At 43.3% G+C, this 18,552-nt stretch overlaps 1 protein-coding gene across 1 annotated transcript in view; it reads right to left on the reverse strand.

Annotated features, from left to right (window-relative positions):
* The window catches only part of LOC125460869 (ras-related protein Rap-1b), a 56,873-nt gene extending 38,597 nt beyond the window's left edge, over window positions 1-18,276 (reverse strand). Inside the window, exon 1 of the mRNA XM_059652456.1 lies at window positions 18,144-18,276. The gene's annotated coding sequence lies outside the window, so the exon portion shown is untranslated. The remainder of the gene's footprint in view (window positions 1-18,143) is intronic.
* Window positions 18,277-18,552: the final 276 nt, after the last annotated feature.

Below are 18,552 nucleotides of genomic sequence, written 5' to 3' on the forward strand. Positions count from 1 at the left end.
ACACTCGTGCCTTTCTATTTCTAATCGGATTTCTTTCCCCAATCTGATGCAAAGATGGTGAAACAAAGAATGAGGGCAGCAAATAAAATAAAAAAAACTTTTTGTATAAGGATGTATGAAATCAATTTGCGGCACCTAATTTTTCTTACATTTTCTTTCCCTTTTACAACAGCCTTTTTGTCTTTGATTTAGAAGTGCCTGCATGTCACCATCACTCACAAAGTCCAAAGTTCATATTCGTTTCAGCGTATGCGCTATGCCACTTGTTAATTAAGATACATGCCTTGCTTAGCTCTGCGTTAACCTTGCAGGAATAATCATTTTGATCTGACAGCAAACTTGAAACACTCATTTTAGCAAATTTGTAATGCTCTTGACGCCAACAGAAATTCAGGAAACAAAGCTTGTGTTGTGCCAGTTGTGGTTCTACAAAAAACCACCCAAAAGGAAGATGTGCCTTAAAAACTGTTAGGATGGGTGTCAAAAACATGGAAACGAATGGGAAAAACCTATAATTAAAATACTTTGCAGCAACAGTAGCTTACAATTTAGCATGGAAGACAGCAACCACAACACCCTTCAAAATCCCTGCAGAAATCAAACTATTTTACAAAAAAACTTTAGGCAAGCAATTTCTTTCAGGTTAGAAAGGGTCAACGTTACATAACATCACACAACACAGTATGCGCCAAAAAAAAACAAGCTGAATCACCTTCACTGCACCTGGAAAAACAGAAGCTGAAACACTGTTTCCCCCTTGCACTATTTTCCACCTGCCACATAATGCCTACTTACTTTGTCTCCATCCCTTTAAGACTGACATCCTCACCACTTGCCTTTCCACCTATTTTCGTGTCAATCACAAACTTGATGACAGTACATTCACTTTCCTCATCCAAGTTATTAATACATATTGTAAATAATTAACGAGTCCAAAGAGCCCTGCGGCACATCACTAGTTACAGGTTATGAGCCTGAAAATGCTGCCCTTATCCCATCTATCAGTTATTCAATCCTCTAATCATATAATATAATGCCTCCAACACCAAGGGCTTGTATTTTATTAAAAAGCCTATTGTGAGGTGTCTTTTGAATATTCAAACATATTACATCCACTGTCTCCCCTTTTTTTAATCCCACTTGTACTTAATCATAATTACACAACACTGAAATAGACACTTCATCTCAACTCATCGGTGCTGACCGGATATCCTAAATTAATCTTGTCACATTTGCCAGCATTTGGCCCATATCCTTCTAAATTCTTCCTATTCATGTACTCGTCCATATGCCTTTTAAATGTTGTAATTGTACCTGCCTCCACAACTTCCTCTGGAAGCTTATTTAATACACACACCATCCTCTGCATTTAAACATTGTCCCTCAAGCCCCTTTTAAATCTTTCCCCTCCCACCTTAAACTTTAGTCCTCCAGTTTTGGACTTCTCTACACTGCAGAAATAACCTAGGCTATTCATCGTATCCATGCCCCTCATGATTTTACAAAACTCTATAAAGGTCAACCCTCACCCTCTGATGCTCCAGGGAAACAAGTCTCAGACTATTCAATTTCTTACTATAGCTCAAACCCTCCAATCCTGTAAACATCCTTGTAAATCTTTTCTGAACCCTTTCAAATTTAACATCATCTTTCCTAAATAAGGGAAACCAGAATCAAACGGGAATTTTGAAAGCAGCCTAACTAATATCCTGTGCAGCCGCAACATGACACCTTAACTGCTGCATTCATTTCACTGACCAAAGAGTACAAGTATGCCAAAAGCCTTCCTCACCACCTGTCTACTTTGACTCCACTTTCAAGGAGCCGTGTATCGGAACCCCTAGGTCCCTTTGACTGGCAACACTCTCCAGAGCCCTATCATTAATTGTATAATCCTGTCCTGATTTGCCTTACCAAAATGCAACACCTCACATTTATCTAAATTAAACTCCACTGCCACTCCTCGGCTCACCGGCCCATCTGATCAAGATCCTCATGTACTCTGAGATAATCTTCTCTGTCAACTACACCACCAATTTTGTTGTCATCTGCAAACTTACAAACCATACCTCTTATATTCACATCCAAATTATTTGTACAAATGACAAAAAGCAGTGGACCCAGCACTGATCCTTGTGCCACATCACAGGTTACAGATCTCCAATCCAAAAAATTAACCTCCACAACCGTGTCTCCTACCTTTGCATTCAATTGACTATCTTCCTCCAGATTCTATGTGATATAACCTCGCTAACCAGTCGACCATGTGGAATCTTGTTGACTGCCTTGAAGTGCATATCAACAATATCTACCTCTCTGCCTTCATCAGTCTTCTTTGCCACATCCTCAAAAAACTCAATCAAGTTACTGATTGTACTTTCTCAAAGAATTCAGTAAATTTGTCAGGCATGGTTTCTCCTTCGTGAAGCCATGCTGACTCTGCTTGATCATATTATGTATTTCTAAACACTCCTCTATTATATCCTATATAATAGAGGGTCCTTGATTTATGCACATCTGATTGCTATGTGATCTCATGCAGGGGTGTAATTTTAAAGATATGACTTACTGACAATTCCTGCATTTATAAACAGCTCGTTTATATTATGCTGCGATGTATTCCAATTTGCGCATAAATCGACTCGTGAATGGACTCCAGAACAGAACTCATTTGCAACACAGGGACTGCCTGCAGCCTCTAACATTTTCCTAAGAACAGACATTACGGCAACTGTTTTATTATTACTTAGTTTTTGTCGCCTTCCCTTTTTGACTAACTATGTTACATTGGCAGTTTTCCAATTCTCTGGGACTTCATTACCAGGGCATCTACTATCTCTGTAGGTACTTCCTTTAATATCCTAGCTTGTATCCCATCAGGTACATAAGATATGCATTCATATAATACCTTTCAGAAACACTCAACATCTCAAAGCACTTTGCAGCTGATGAAATAATTCTGAAGTACAGTGATTGTTGTAATATGTCAAACAAATTTTTTTGCCAAGCTGTTAACAAGTGAAAATTAGCAGGTAAGCTGTTTCTGTAACTTTGAGCGCTAAAAATTGTGCCAGACACAGGGGATAACCCCTCCGCTCTTCTTGGGCCTGATGTTGGGAATGAGCCCGGCCAGGTGGTTGAAATTACAGTAGGGGACTACTCTGGAAATATTGACCACAATTCTGTAAGTTTTACAATACTCAAGGACAAAGATGAGAGTGGTCCTAAAGGAAGAGTTCTAAACTGGGGGAAGGCCAACTATGCCAAACTTTGGCAGGATCTGGGGAACGTAAATAGGGAGAATCTGTTTGAAGGTAAATCCACATTTGATATGTGGGAGGTTTTCAAAGAGGGGTTGATTGTATGCAGGAGAGATATGTTCTCGTGAAAATGAGGGATAGAAATGGCAAGATTAGGGAACTATGGATGACAGGTGAAATTGTGAGATTAGCTTAGAGGAAAATGGAAGCATATATAAGGTCTAGGCGACTGAAGACAGACGAACCTTTGGATCAATATATGGAATGTTGGGCGAATATGAAACTAGGACTTAAGAGGGCTAAAAAGGGACATGAGATAACTTTAGCAAAAATGATTAAGGAAAATCCCAAAGCCTTTTATTCATATATAAAGAGCAAGAGGATAACTAAAGAAAGGACGGCCCACTTAAGGACAAAGAAGGCAAGTTATGCATTGAGTCAGAGAAAATGGGTGACATTCTTAACATGTACATTGCATCGGTATTCACCAAGGAGACGGACATGATGGATATTGAGGTTAGGGATAGATGTTTGATTACTCTAGGTTAAGTCGGCATATGGAGGGAGGAAGTATTGGGTATCCTAAAAGGCATTAAGGCGGACAAGTCCCCAGGTCCAGATGGGATCTATCCCAGGTTATTGAGGGAAGCGAGAGAAGAAACAGCTGGGGCCTTAACAGATATCTTTGCAGCATCCTTAAATACGGGTGAGGTCCTGGAGAATTGCTAAGGTTGTCCCCTTGTTTAAGAAGGGTAGCAGGGATAATCCAGGTAATTATCAACCGGTGAGCCTGACGTCAGTGGCAGGGAAGTTGCTGGAGAAGATACTGAGGGATAGGATCTATTCCCATTTGGAAGAAAATAGGCTTATCAATAATAGACAACGTGGTTTTGTGCAGGGAAGGTCATGTCTTACGGACATAATAGAATTCTTTGAGGACGTGACAAAGTTGATTGATGACAGAAAGGCTTTAGATGTCACATTCATGGACTTCAGTAAGGTGTTTGATAAGGTTCCCCATGGCAGGCTGACGGAGAAAGTGAAGTCGCATGGGGTCCAGGGTGTGCTAGCTAGATGGATAAAAAAACCGGCTAGGCAACAGGAGACAGACAGTAGTAGTGGAAGGAGGTTTCTCAAATTGGAGACCTGTGACCAGTGGTGTTCCACAGGGATCTGTGCTGGGACCACTGTTGTTTGTGATATATATAAGTGATCTGGAGGAAGGTATAGGTGGTCTGATTAGCAAGTTTGCAGATGACACAAAGATTGGTGGAGTAGCAGATAGTGAAAGGGACTGTCAGAGAATACAGTAGAATATAGACGGATTGGAGAGTTGGGCAGATAAATGGCAGATGGAGTTCAATCTGGGAAAATGCAAGGTAATGCATTTTGGAAGATCTAATTCACGAGCAAACTATGCAGTAAGTGGAAAAATCCTGGGGAAAACTGATGTACAGAGAGCTCTGGGTGTTCAGGTCCATTGTTCCCTGTAGGTGGCAATACAGGTCAGTGTGGTCAAGGAGGCATATGGCAGGACAGGGTATTGCGTATAAGAGTTGGCAGGTCATGTTACAGCTGTATAAGACTTTGGTTTGGCCACATTTAGAGCACTGCGTAGAGTTCTGGTCGCCACGTTACCAAAAGGATGCGGATGCTTCGGAGAGGGTGCAGAGGAGGTTCTCCAGGATACTCCCTGGTATGGAGGGTACTAGCTACCAAGAAAGGTTGAGTATATTAAGATTATTTCCATTAGAAAGACGGAGATTGAGAGGGGACCTGATTGATGTCTACAAAATCATAAGGGGTATAGACAAGGTGGATAGCAAGAAGCTTTTCCCCAGAGTGGGGGACTCAATTACTAGGGGTCATGAGGTCAAAGTGAGAGGAGGAAAGTTTATAGGAGAGATGCGTAGAAAGTTCTTTACGCAGAGGGTGGTGGGTGCCTGGAACACGTTGCCAGTGCATGTGGTAGACGCAGACACGATGGTGTCTTTTAAGATGTATCTGGACAGGGAGCAAAGGGATACAGACCCTTAGTAAATAGATGACAGGTTTAGACAGAGGATCTCAATTGGCGCAGCCTTGAAGGGCTGAAGGGCCTGTTCCTGTGCTGTAATTTTCTTGGTTCTTATTTATGCATTTAATTGAGTATGAAATGGTCTACATGCTGATAAAGCTAGTATAGTCAACTTCTCTTGCATTCCAAAATACAGGAACCCATCTTGTTTTAATTACTTATATCGGATGTTAACAGGAACTTTGCTATCATCATTGCTGTCCCCTTGGACGTAAGGAATTTCCAGCATAGGGGTTTAAATAGAAGTCGGTGTGGTGAAGACATTACTTCACCTGACTGTCCCTGATGACATTAAACTAAACCAGAAGCCAGGCAACACCTGTGGAGCTAGATAGGAAGCCACAGTTAGCAGAACAGGAAGTCCATTAAATTGAATGCTACACGACATGCAGCATGTGTGATCCTAAAAAGCAAGCAGCAGCTAAAACATGCCCATAAACCTTAAGGAAAACTGGTTAAAATTTAGTTTAACATGTTGGGAGGGTTCAAGACCGAAAACAAATTTGGACAGTAGATGTTATGCAAATGGTAGTATAGTTGATTAGGTACATTAGCGACCACACTTCAAATTTACATTCCTTACAAAGTACTTTGGGGAAACCCACACCATGAAGAATGTTTACCAGTATAAAAGTCTTTTAAGCATGACTAGTGGACAGTTTGAGTAGTTAGTGGCATCAATGTAGATATAGTAGGAAAACACAGAATATACAGCATGAAACAGATCATTTCGCTTAACTATTGTATACACCAAATTATGCACCAAAAGAGGCTTATTTCAACCTTTCAAACATATCTATCCCAAGGGTCTTGTGGCACAGTAGTGGCATACCCACCTCTGAAGTAGAGGTCTAGATTAGGGTTTCATCTGCCCAAGGTGTGGGCCAACATGTCCAAGCAGATTGATCAAAATAGATATCTTTCCTTCACTTTTTCTCACTAACTTGTCTAACTTCCTTTCTGGATATGTGCCAGCTATGGCTAAGCTGGTGAAATTTTGCCTTTGAGCCTCAAGGTTCTCAGTTCAAGTCTTACTCCTGGTTCTGAGGACAAAAACTAAGCCTCGAATTCTTCACTAGGTTGAAAAAAAAGCCCCATGATGCTATTTCCTAGTTGATTCACATCAGTCTTATCCGGGAATCTCAATAATACCAATTTTCAGCCAATGTGATTCACTCCATGTGCTATCAAGAAATAACGGAGGCATTGGATACTGGAATGGCTATGCACCCTGGTAGATAAAAGCAATTGTCCTGAAGACTTGTGAGGTAGCACTTGCCACATCCATAGTAAAGCTGTGTCATTGTCTGCAGCAAAAAAAACTGAAGAAAAATCAGTTTTATTACCTCATCACTTGATTTTAGCTGCTGCGTTTCTATATTTAGTTGATATCAGCTTTTGCTTTTAATAAATACAAAACTTCATAAGTTGTGAATCAAATGTTCATTGCCTCCTGCAAACAGGAGTGAGTACCTAGAGAAGAGATCAGGGAGCAGCAAGTCCTAGCAAGCTGAAAGGATCATTTCAAAGAACACGGTGGACAGGAACTACCTTCCTCATTTTCCCCTCCACACATTATTTTGTCAGTATCTGTTTGTATGTGTGCGTACCAGCTGGTTGTAAGGGGATTAGTTTTAACAACTAAAGGTTAGTCACCATCATCTTACCAGGCCATAGGGTTGTTCTCTTGGTAGGGTGAATGACAGAGGGTGCACAGTGACTAGTGGTTATCTAACCTGAGGGTCTCCATGCCTCAGGCAAAGGGAGAGGTTGAATTCATTAGTTAACAAGATGTAGAGCTGGATGAACACAGCAGGCGAAGCAGCAGGAAGGCTGAACACCTATGCTCGGTTCACACTAAATTACTGCACCTCCCAGTCACGAACCATTTCAACTCTCCCTCCCATTCCTGATGACATGTCTATCCTGAGCCTCCTGCAGTGCCACAATGATGCTAACCAAAGGGTGCAGGAACAGCAACTCATATTCTACTTGGGAACCCTGCAGCGCAATGGTATCACTGTGGAATTCACAAGCTTCAAAATCTCCCCTCCCCCAAGCGCATCCCAAAACCAGCCGAGCTCACCCACCTCCCCAACCTGTCCTTCCTCCCATCTATCCCGTCCTCCCACCTCAAGCCCCACCCCCACCTCCTACCTACTAACCTCATCCTGCCCCCTTGACCTGTCTGTCCTCTCTGGACTGACCTATCTCCCCACCTACACTCACCTTTACTGGCTCTATCCCCGCCTCTTCGGTCTGTCTGTCTCCTCGCCACCTATGTTCTCCTCTATCCATCTTCTATCTGCCTCCACCTCTCCCCCTATTTATTTCAGAACCCCCTTCCCCTCCCCCATTTCTTAAGGAGGAGGGTATAGGCCCGAAACATCAGCCTCCTTGCTCCTCTGATGCTGCTTGGCCTGCTGTGTTCATCCAGCTCTACACCTTGTTATCTCAGATTCTCCAGCATCTGCAGTTCCTACTATCTCTGAAGCATTCATGAGTACTTGGTAGTGTGTGGTAGAATAGGCCTAAGGCAGCATAGCTTCATCAAGCTGAACATCCCTGACAAATCCGTTATAGTTCTCTGAGGAGGTAATGAGCAAGTTAAACAAAGGAGTGCCAACAGATATGAACTACAGTATCTGTATTCCCAGAAAGCCTTTGATAAGGTGGCATACTAGAGTTTGCTAAATAAGATAAGAGCCCATGGTCCTGGGAGCAGGTTACAAGCATGGATACAGGATTGGCTAAGTGTCAGAAGGCAGACAGGGGATAAAGGGGCCTTTTTCAGGATGGTAGCCAGTGACAAGTGACAAGTGACATTTCATAGGAGTCAGTGTTGGGGCCGTTACTATTCATGTTATACATTAAGAATCAGAACAAAGGAATCGAGGGAATTGTTGCAAAGTTTACAGATGACACAAAGATAGGTTTAAAGATGAGGAGGCAGGAGGCTGTAGAAGGAAAAGGCAGTCTAGAAGAGTAAGCAAAGTGGCAGATGGAATGCAATGTGAAAAGTTGTGGAGCTACAGCTGTGGAGGCCACGTCACAGTGTATTTGTGACAGAGATAGATGGTTTCTTATCAGTAAGGGGGTCAAAGATTACAGGGAGAAGATAGGAGAATGAGGTTGAGAAACATATCAGCTATGATTTAAATGACAGCGGCTTGCTCGGCTAAATAACCTAATTCTGCTCCTTTCTCTTATGATCTTAGGCTATGTAAATGCAAGTCTTTAGTATTATGTTGAAAAGGTCAGGAAAAAAAAATTGTTTGCATTCTGGAAAGCCATTTTCAACTGGAACTTTGGTGAAAAAACAAAGTCAGAAGTCAGGCAACACCTGGTTATCGCCCAACAAGTTCATCTGAAATCACACAAGCTTTTAGAGCACAGCTCCTTCATCAGGTGCAATGAGAGATGACAGCACACAAATACAGGGTTTATAGGGGGAGAGATCAAAAGATCATACAATTGGTGAGAGTGGACAGTCAGATAATAAGACACTGCAGTGACCATGAGTGTGAAACGGTGTGTAAAGTGTTTGTAAAGTTAACATCAGCGCTGTGCTGTGCTGTCATTACAATCAGGCAGAGCAATAAAGAATATACAAAAGGTAATATTTCAGGTCAGATACGGAATTTTAGGTGTGAGGCCTTATTCAGAATATGTCTGAGAGTTTTAACTCTGAATAAAGCTGGTTTTATTCCAAAAAGCGGGAATTTATAAGATGCCACAGTGAATGTCAGGTTGTGCATTTTGAACAAAACAGAATGTATTTGCAAATAAACAAACATCTTGGATGAAATGATTCACCCCATAGATTTATACATGTGCACACTCATTCTTGAGTGAGCCCGTGGACGTGTGAGCATAAGCAAGAAAGGATAAGCAGTAATTCAAAACTGTATGAGTGGAGCAAACGTAACCTAAAGTGATGCTGTCAAAATAGGAAGATTTTACAGTTACATGGCAGTGAAATGGGGTCACCCATTGTGCGATATGAACCCAAGACCACGGCTGAAGCTATCATTATGGGTACTGAACTTGGCTATCAGTCTGTGCTCGGCAATTCTGCTTTGTTGTGAATCTCGGAGACTACCTTGGAGGACACTTACCCAAAGATCAGAGGCCAAATGCCCTTGACCACTGAAGTGCCCTCCCACTGGGAGGGAACATTCCTGTCTGGTGATTGTTGTGCAGTGTTTATTCATCCATTGTCAGAGCGTCTGCATGATTTTGCCAAAATACCATGCTTCAGGGCATCTGTGCCTGCAGCATATGGGATAGACAACATTGGCCGAATCACAGGAGTATCAGCCATGTACACGGTGGGTGATGTTCCCAGGTGTGATGGTAGTATCCATTTCAATTATCTGGTGTGTCTTGCTGAGGTTGCCATGGCAGGGTTGTGTGGTGTTGTGGTTGATGTTATCCTGAAGGTGGGTAGCTTGCTGAAAACAATGATCTGTTTAAGGTTTGGCAGTTGGTTAAAGGTGAGAAAGGAAGGCACAGGGAAGATCTTGGTTGAGGCGTTCATTGACATTGATGACGCATTGAAGGCTGTGAAGAACATGGTGTAAGTTCTCTGTTCCAGGTAAGTATTGGACAACGAAGGATATTCTATCAGACATATCCTGTGCCTGTCTTCTGAGGAGGTCATTCTGGTTTTTTGCTGTGGCATGTTAGAACTGGCAGAGTTGAGCATCATATCCTGTTCTTATGACGGCATTTTTCAAAACCTTCAGGTATCCATCGTGGTCCTCCTCGTCTGAGCAGATCCTGTGCATGTGGAGAACTTGTCTGTAGGGGATGGCCTGTTTAATATATTTAGGGTGGAAGCTAGAGAAGTGCAGCATTGTGAAGTAGTCCAGGGGCTTGATGGAGATGCATGTTGCCTAGAATGAGACCGATTCTGAAGAGTAAGTCCAGAGTAAGTCTAATGGTGGAATGAAACTTGTTGATAAATTGCTATGTAGTTGTTTCAGTGATTCCTCGCCATGGTTGGTAAGTGGAGTCTGATGGGTACAGGCATCGCCTTTTTTGGTGGGAGTGTAGGTGTTCATCATATTGTGCCACATACTAGGATGCATAAACACATGACTGCAGTGTTAATTGCCTGTACTTGCAGTGACTGGTCAACTGAAGCCCAATTCTAAAATGTGAGGCTGGATGAACACAGCAGGCGAAGCAGCATCTCAGGAGCACAAAAGCTGACGTTTCGGGCCTAGACCCTTCATCAGAGAGGGGGATGGGGTGAGGGTTCTGGAATAAATAGGGAGAGAGGGGGAGGCGGACCGAAGATGGAGAGTAAAGAAGATAGGTGGAGAGAGTGTAGGTGGGGAGGTAGGGAGGGGATAGGTCAGTCCAGGGAAGACGGACAGGTCAAGGAGGTGGGATGAGGTTAGTAGGTAGATGGGGGTGCGGCTTGGGGTGGGAGGAAGGGATGGGTGAGAGGAAGAACCGGTTAGGGAGGCAGAGACAGGCTGGACTGGTTTTGGGATGCAGTGGGGGGGAGGGGGGGGGGGGGGGGGGGGGGAGCTGGGCTGGTTGTGTGGTGCAATGCAACCACAGGAAATGCTACACTTGGCCCCACACCTCCTCCCTCACCCCTATCCCAGGCCCCAAGATGACATTCCACATGAAGCAGATGTTCACCTGCACATCTGCCAATGTGGTATACTGCATCCACTGTACCCGGTGAGGATTCCTCTACATTGGGGAAACCAAGCGGAGGCTTGGAGACCGCTTTGCAGAACACCTCCGCTCAGTTCGCAACAAACAACTGCACCTCCCAGTTGCAAACCATTTCCACTCCCCCTCCCATTCTCTAGATGACATGTCCATCATGGGCCTCCTGCACTGCCACAATGATGCCACCCGAAGGTTGCAGGAACAGCAACTCATATTCCGCCTGGGAACCCTGCAGCCTAATGGTATCAATGTGGACTTCACCAGTTTCAAAATCTCCCCTTCCCCCACTGCATCCCTAAACCAGCCCAGTTCGTCCCCTCCCCCCACTGCACCACACAACCAGCCCAGCTCTTCCCCCCCCCCACCCACTGCATCCCAAAACCAGTCCAACCTGTCTCTGCCTCCCTAACCTGTTCTTCCTCTCACCCATCCCTTCCTCCCACCCCAAGCCGCACCCCTATCTACCTACTAACCTCATCTCACCTCCTTGACCTGTCCGTCTTCCCTGGACTGACCTATCCCCTCCCTACCTATCTTCTTTACTCTCCATCTTTGGTCCGCCTCCCCCTCTCTCCCTATTTATTCCAGTTCCCTCTCCCCATCCCCCTCTCTGATGAAGGGTCTAGGCCCGAAACGTCAGCTTTTGTGCTCCTGAGATGCTGCTTCGCCTGCTGTGTTCATCCAGCCTCTCATTTTATTATCTTGGAATTCTCCAGCATCTGCAGTTCCCATTATCTCTGAAGCTCAATTCTGTTGTGTTTATCCTGAATGTCACAATTGCTTCAAATTCTGTTTTACATTAGTCTGAATTCAGTCAATTACAGCAGAGCAAAACACACTGGTGTTGGTTTAATGAACTATTAGTCACATCATCCCTACCCCTGACCAGGAGGCCTGGGTTCAAATCCCAACTGCTCCAGAGCTGTGCAATATTATCTCTGAACAGGCTCATGAGACAAAACAAAAAGTCCCAGGTCTCTGGGTTCTTGTGGCACAGTGGTAATGTTTCTACCTCTGTACTAGAGGGCCTGAGTTCAAGGCCCACTTGCTCCACAAGTGTGAGATAACATCTCCGAACAAGTTGATTAGAAATCATCTCATAGGTCTCATCAAGGGCAGATCTGATCAATCAACTGATGCCAATTAACAATTAAGAATACTAAAGCCAGTTGATGAAGATAAATATCCAGTGATCCCAACTCTCAGATGGTTGAGACTGCCCCGTGCTAATCTCACATTGCAAATCAGTGATGGATAATTCTCTGTTTGGGTTTATGAAAATGAGCTTGCCTGCAAACTTCACATTTACACGACCAGCACTCTATCCAACAAACTGCGCCCCAGAAGAAACTTTATACCACTAAATTCTCCAGATAGAGATGAAAGTTTGCTGAAAAGAAAATAGAAATTTTTATGCTAATATGAAGCTGTGACATTTACATAATATGAATCTAATATATTTGAATGTGTGAAGGACGAGTCACATTCTCAAATGTAGTGCGACAAAGTGAACTGTTTGAAAAAGTTTACAATTAACAACACAATCCTATAGTTTTTGGCTTTAATGTAGAAGCAAAGGAAACAAAATAGCAGATTACAATTTTCCATCATGCCATACTATATCTCCCGTCTCTCTTTGGATACTATGGCCTGCAAGGATTGGACAAAGTCCAGTCAGCAAATGAAGATGTTGCAGCTGCAAATGAGCTAGTTGCCAAGGAGTGCCCATAATACCCGATTAGTGCCACTTTTAAATCACATTCATCAAGTCACAGAGCCGTACAGGATCGCCAGAGACCCTTCAGTCCAACCTGTCTATGCCAACAAGATATCCTAAATTGATCTAGTCCATTTGCCAGCATTTGGCCCATGTCCCTTTGAACACTTCTTATTCATAAATCCATCTAGGAGCCTTTTAAAGATTACAAAGTGTGGAGCTGGATGAAGACAGCAGGCCAAGCAGCATCTTAGGATCACAAAAGCTGACAGTTTGGGCCTAGACCCTTCATCAGAAAAAAGATGAAGGGTCTAGGCCCGAAACATAGCTTTTGTGCTCCTAAGATGCTGCTTGGCCTGCTGTCTTCATCCAGCTCCACACTTTGTTACCTTGAATTCTCCAGCATCTACAGTTCCCATTCCCTCTAGAAGCCTTTTAAATGCTGTAATTGAACCGGTCTCCACCACCATCTCTAGCAACTCATTTTGTACATGCACCACCCTCTGCAGGAATAAGTTACCTCTTAGGTCTCTTTTGAATCTTTCCCCTCTCATCTTAAACCTATGCCCTCCAGTTTTGGACTCTCCACCTCTAGGGAAACATCTTGGCTATTCACCCTCTCCATGCCTCTCATGATTTTATACACCTCTGTAAGGTCACTCCTCAGCCTCTCATGCTCTAGGGAAAATAGTCCCAGCCTATTCAGGTTCTTCCTATAGCTGAACCCTCCAACCCTGGCAACATCCTTGTAAATCTTTTCTATCCACTTCAAGTTTCACAATGTTGTTCCTATGGCAGGGAGAACAAAACTGCATGCAGAATTCCAAAAGTGACCTAATCAACATCCTGTACAGTTGCAACATAACCTCCCAACTCCTATACTCAATGCACTGACCAAGTATACCAAATGCCTACTCTTCACTTTTACCTGTGACCCCAATTTCAAGAAACCATGAACTTACACTCCAAGGTCTCCTTGTTCAGCAACACTCCCCAAGACCTTACCATTAAGCTGAGGGAGGATGATATAGAACTATAGCTGAAGTAAATATTAATGGGCAGAATACATAAAATTGGCAAAAATGAACAAAGGAGGTAATGTTGTAGAAGTTTGACTCAAACAATTCAAGTATATTGTCTAGCAGTACAGTGATCAAACAGGATCCTGCCAATTCATTAATATAGCATTCATGTTGGAACTTAATTTTACGGATTTAGATCTATTAAAACCAGTTTGGCACAGCTAAAAACAATGATTTACTTGCTGCTTAGAACATGCTTTTGTTTGAAAACTGCCTTTGATAAAATTGCTAAAGCTGAAAGTAAGGTAGTGCTTCATTAACATGTCAAAACACAATGTGCTTTTATTACAACTTCAAGAAGGTATAGCCAATTGCAAAACTTGCATTTTTTAAACCGTGTTATTTTGAATTCTCTCAAGTGAGGCCGAGTTAGATTTAAATTAGAGACACTTATGTGCCGTGCACTCATTGCCCTTAGGAAATGAGCTAAAAGTGTTGAACTAATTTAGTTAACTAGCATCCCCTATGCCTAAGTGATTTCTATCCACTATATTATTTTGAGATGTATTAAAATCAAGGACCTATGGGTTAAATGGTATTGTTCTAGCCCACTTGAACTCCACGGTCTTCATACATTCCAAAAGTGAATGCCATGATTTTAAACAATCTGTTAAACACTCTTACCTACTGGGAAATTTTGAACAGAACCACAAACAAAAATCAAAATTGCTGATCTAAAAATATCTTACAGTCTATTATTTTAAGATTTGAGGTTAAGAATCGCCAAGGAATCATATTTCCAATAAACAAATATTGTAGAAAATTGAACTGAACCAACTTAAAGGTAAACAACACATTTCAAAAACGTTCACAGTGCTTTATTCAAAAGTTTATATCCTGAAAGTGGGTGAAATCTGATCGTAATTAAGGGCAAGCATAAGCCAAATGTATAATTTGACATTTTTGGCATTCGCACTATTCGAATTTGCACACAAATTTATTTCAGCATATCATACTTTGCAAAAAGGCAGAACATTAACTACGATTGCACAAATTACTATTCACCCAGAATATCAACACTTTGCCTTAATACAAATGATTCATGCATTTGCTACAATCATTCTAAATCTGACATCTTGAAGATTATAAAATAATAAGACACAGGAAAGTAGGCTACTTGGTCCCTTAACTCTGTTCGGACATTCGATAAAATCATGTCTGATCTGACTGCAGAGGCCTCAACCCACATTGCTGATTTCCCAAGATTCCCTTGTCATCAGAAATCTAACACAGTTGCATACATTCAATAGGCATTCGAGGAAAGAGACTTCTGAAGAAACAATTTTTTTGTCTCTATTAAAAGGGAGACCCTTATTTTAAATTGTAATCCCTGGTGCTAGATTCTCCCAACAACAGAAACATTCTCAGCATCCACCCTGTCAATCTTTCCCACTCTTCCACACCACACAAATCAATGTTTCAAAAAGATCATTTCTCATACCTTGAAATTCCAATGAGTAAGACCAAACTTGCTCAATCTTGCCTCATAAAACAATCCCTTCATTCTAAGAATTAAAACTTCTCTGACCTACTTCCAATGCTACTCTATAAAGGAGAATGAAACTGTTGAAAGTCTAGATGTACTCTCACCAACGCCCAGTGCAACTGTAGCAAGATTTCCCTATTTTTTAAACTCAATCCATCTTGCAATCAAAGGCCAACATTCAATTTTGCTTCCTAATTTCTGTATCTGCAATTTTTTTTGGTGATTCATCCATTGAGCCATACAATTTTTTCTGTACCAGAGCATTCTTCCGTTTGAACAGTCTTTATTTCACCCCCCATCCTTCCTGCCAAAATGGACAAGCTCACATTTTCCACATTATACTTCATCAACTAAATTTTTTGCACACTTGCTTAATCTATATCCCTTTGTTGAGTCTTTGCATATTTCTCAACTTCCGATTTTTCCAATGGAGTAATCCTTCACACCTTGCTTCTTATTGTTCCATTTAAGAATAATCTTAGAGCCAACTTTTGCAAATGTACAATAATTGGCACGGGTCCTGACCTGAAACATCAGCCTTCCTGCTTCTCTGATGCTGCCTGGCCTGCTGCGTTCATCCAGCTCTACACCTTATCTCACATTACTATGAATTTTGTTCTATTAAGTGTGAGGAGACAGACACCAAAAGTGGGTCAAAATCCTGGAATTCCTTCCCTAATGGTATTGTAGACCTATCAGGCTCACCACTACATTCTTATGGGCAACTAAAGATGGGCAATAAATACTGTTCAGCCAGCAATGCCACTTCCCATGAATGAATAAAAAAATACGCAGCCAAATTCTGTCGCTCACCCTAGTTACTGAGGCTGAGCAGATTGTTCTCCATTTTTATGTCACATTTGACAGAGATAAGTCCCAACTATAGATTGCCACCATCCCAAAAGCCTATTTCCACCTCCAAGACATCACCCAGCTTAGCCTATCTTCCATAATCGAGACTATTCATTACTGTCCTAATTTACATAAATTTATATTTATCTTCTTAAAACTCTTACAGGATGTGATGCTTGTTATGGGAAAAATTAACATGTATTGCCTATTCTGAATTTTTTTTCCCCTCAGTTACTTACATTAGCTCCTGGTCAAGCAATGCCTCAATTTTAAAATTCTCAGCTTGTTTTCAAATCCGAGCGTGTTCATAACCCGCTGCTTTTCTAATGTGAAAACCGTACAATCTGCTCCAATGTTTCTAAATCCCAGCATTTTCAATTTTAATTAGACCATTACTGATAGTTACGTCAGCTACCAAATTCACAAACTCCCCACAAATTCAAGAATTTTTGTTTGCTATTACCCCAATGTTGAGATGTTACAGTCCTCAAAGAAACTAAGCAGTGTTTCAGAGATTGTAGGTACTGCTGATGCTGGAAGAAGGTCCAGACCCGAAACGTCAGCTTTCCTGCTCTTCTGATGCTGCTTGGCCTGCTGTGTCCATCCAGTTCTATACCTTGTTATCTAAGTACGTGTTCCAGCGCTTTCCAAGGTGGTCAGCGTAAATAAAGTCTAAACTTAAAACTGTTGATCCCTCTTGGCTGTCATATTATTCACACAGGAAGTATACAACTTGTCATGCTTTCATCTCCTGACTTAAATATTTGAGAGATCGCTTCCTGCCATTTTCAACATACATAGTAAGTTTGGCAAAACTTCCTTTCGTTCTCCGGTCAGAAGAAGAGCGCTACATTTTGATTAACTAACTCGGTAAGCTCTAACAAAATAAAAGGACACCTATGCAAAGTTTTCCAAACCTTTCCAATACATTTGAGTATTCGTGTACAACAAAAAAAAACCTCAACACTAAACACTCAGTTCCACCCCAACACACGCACGCAAATATAGGCACGCTTAAAAATAACAAGCTTTCGGCAAAGAACTTCCTTTTTTGGGGGGGGTTCAAGTTTGTTGCAGAAGTATCCGATTACGAGTGCAGCCTATTTCAAAAGGACCGAGGAGCTAAAATAGTGCTAAATAATTAATATTTCAGCATTCGAGTTGGGACGCGACTGAACATTTCGGTGAATACTTGCATGAAACAGTGCAGAACGCCTGTGAACCAGCAGCATCCGCCCTGCCTGCCTCAGGGGATACTTTCCCACTAAGGTGGGGCTCCTGTTTTACTTTAACTTCAACAATATACACTATCAATTAGAGTCAACAACAGTATCTAATAAACAATATCCGGAGGGGGAATGGAACCGAATAGTAGAAGGGAAACATTAATTTTGAATAAAAAGCCGGTTTCTCCGAAGAGTCCGGAACATCTCAATGAATTAATGAACCACAAGTTTTCATTTCCGCTATCGAACTTCAATACAGTCCCGGGGGTGGGGGTGGGTCTCGGCCTTGGCCCCGAGAGGGGGGCAGTGGTCGTGGCCCCGGCCCCGGGGGTAGACGGTGGTCGTGGCCCCAGGAGGGACGGTCACAGGGTTGATGGACGCCGGTCGATCTCAGTCCTCTCTCTCCATCCTCCGCAGATCGGGGCCCAGCAAAAGGGATGTCCGGCGGCACAAGCACCGGGAGAGGAGCCGTCGCCGCCGCCTCGAGCAGAAAGCGCTCCGCCATCTTATAGGCAGCGGCCGCAGCTCGTCTCCTGGACCGTCTATCCTCGTCCGCAAACTCCGGGCCGACGCCCTGCCCCGCTCCGCCCGGCCAGGGCCCATCCCCGACCTCAGTCTCTCACAACCAACCTACCCACCCACCCTCGGTCACCTCAATCATTCCCCGTCCCACCTCATCACAGGCCCCGGACTCTTAAACCGGGCTTTTCCGCCATCGGCCGCTACCGCATCGCCGTGTTCTCACTCACCTGGCGGAGAGAGGGATCGCTGTCGCTATCTCTCGCTGCGATACTGCGGCCGGCGGTCACTCTGAAGCCGCCTCCGCTCCCGATTCCGTCGGCAGCCGTACACAGGCTCCCCTGACGTCAGGCGCAGGCGCTCTCCCACCGTCTCTGTCCATCACTGCTCGAACTGCATTTCCATCCCTCCCTCTGTTCAAACTGCACTTCTATCCTCCCCTCTGTTCAAACTGCACTCCCCTCCATCCCCCCCCCCGTTCAAACTGCACTCCCCTCCATCCCCCCCCCGTTCAAACTGCACTCCCCTCCACCCCCCCTGTTCAAACTGCACTCCCCTCCATCCACCCCCCCTGTTCAAACTGCACTCCCCTCCATCCACCCCCCCGTTCAAACTGCACTCCCCTCCATCCCCCCCGCC

Source organism: Stegostoma tigrinum, chromosome 18 (genome assembly GCF_030684315.1).
Source record: "Stegostoma tigrinum isolate sSteTig4 chromosome 18, sSteTig4.hap1, whole genome shotgun sequence".
Taxonomy (NCBI): Eukaryota; Metazoa; Chordata; class Chondrichthyes; order Orectolobiformes; family Stegostomatidae; genus Stegostoma; species Stegostoma tigrinum.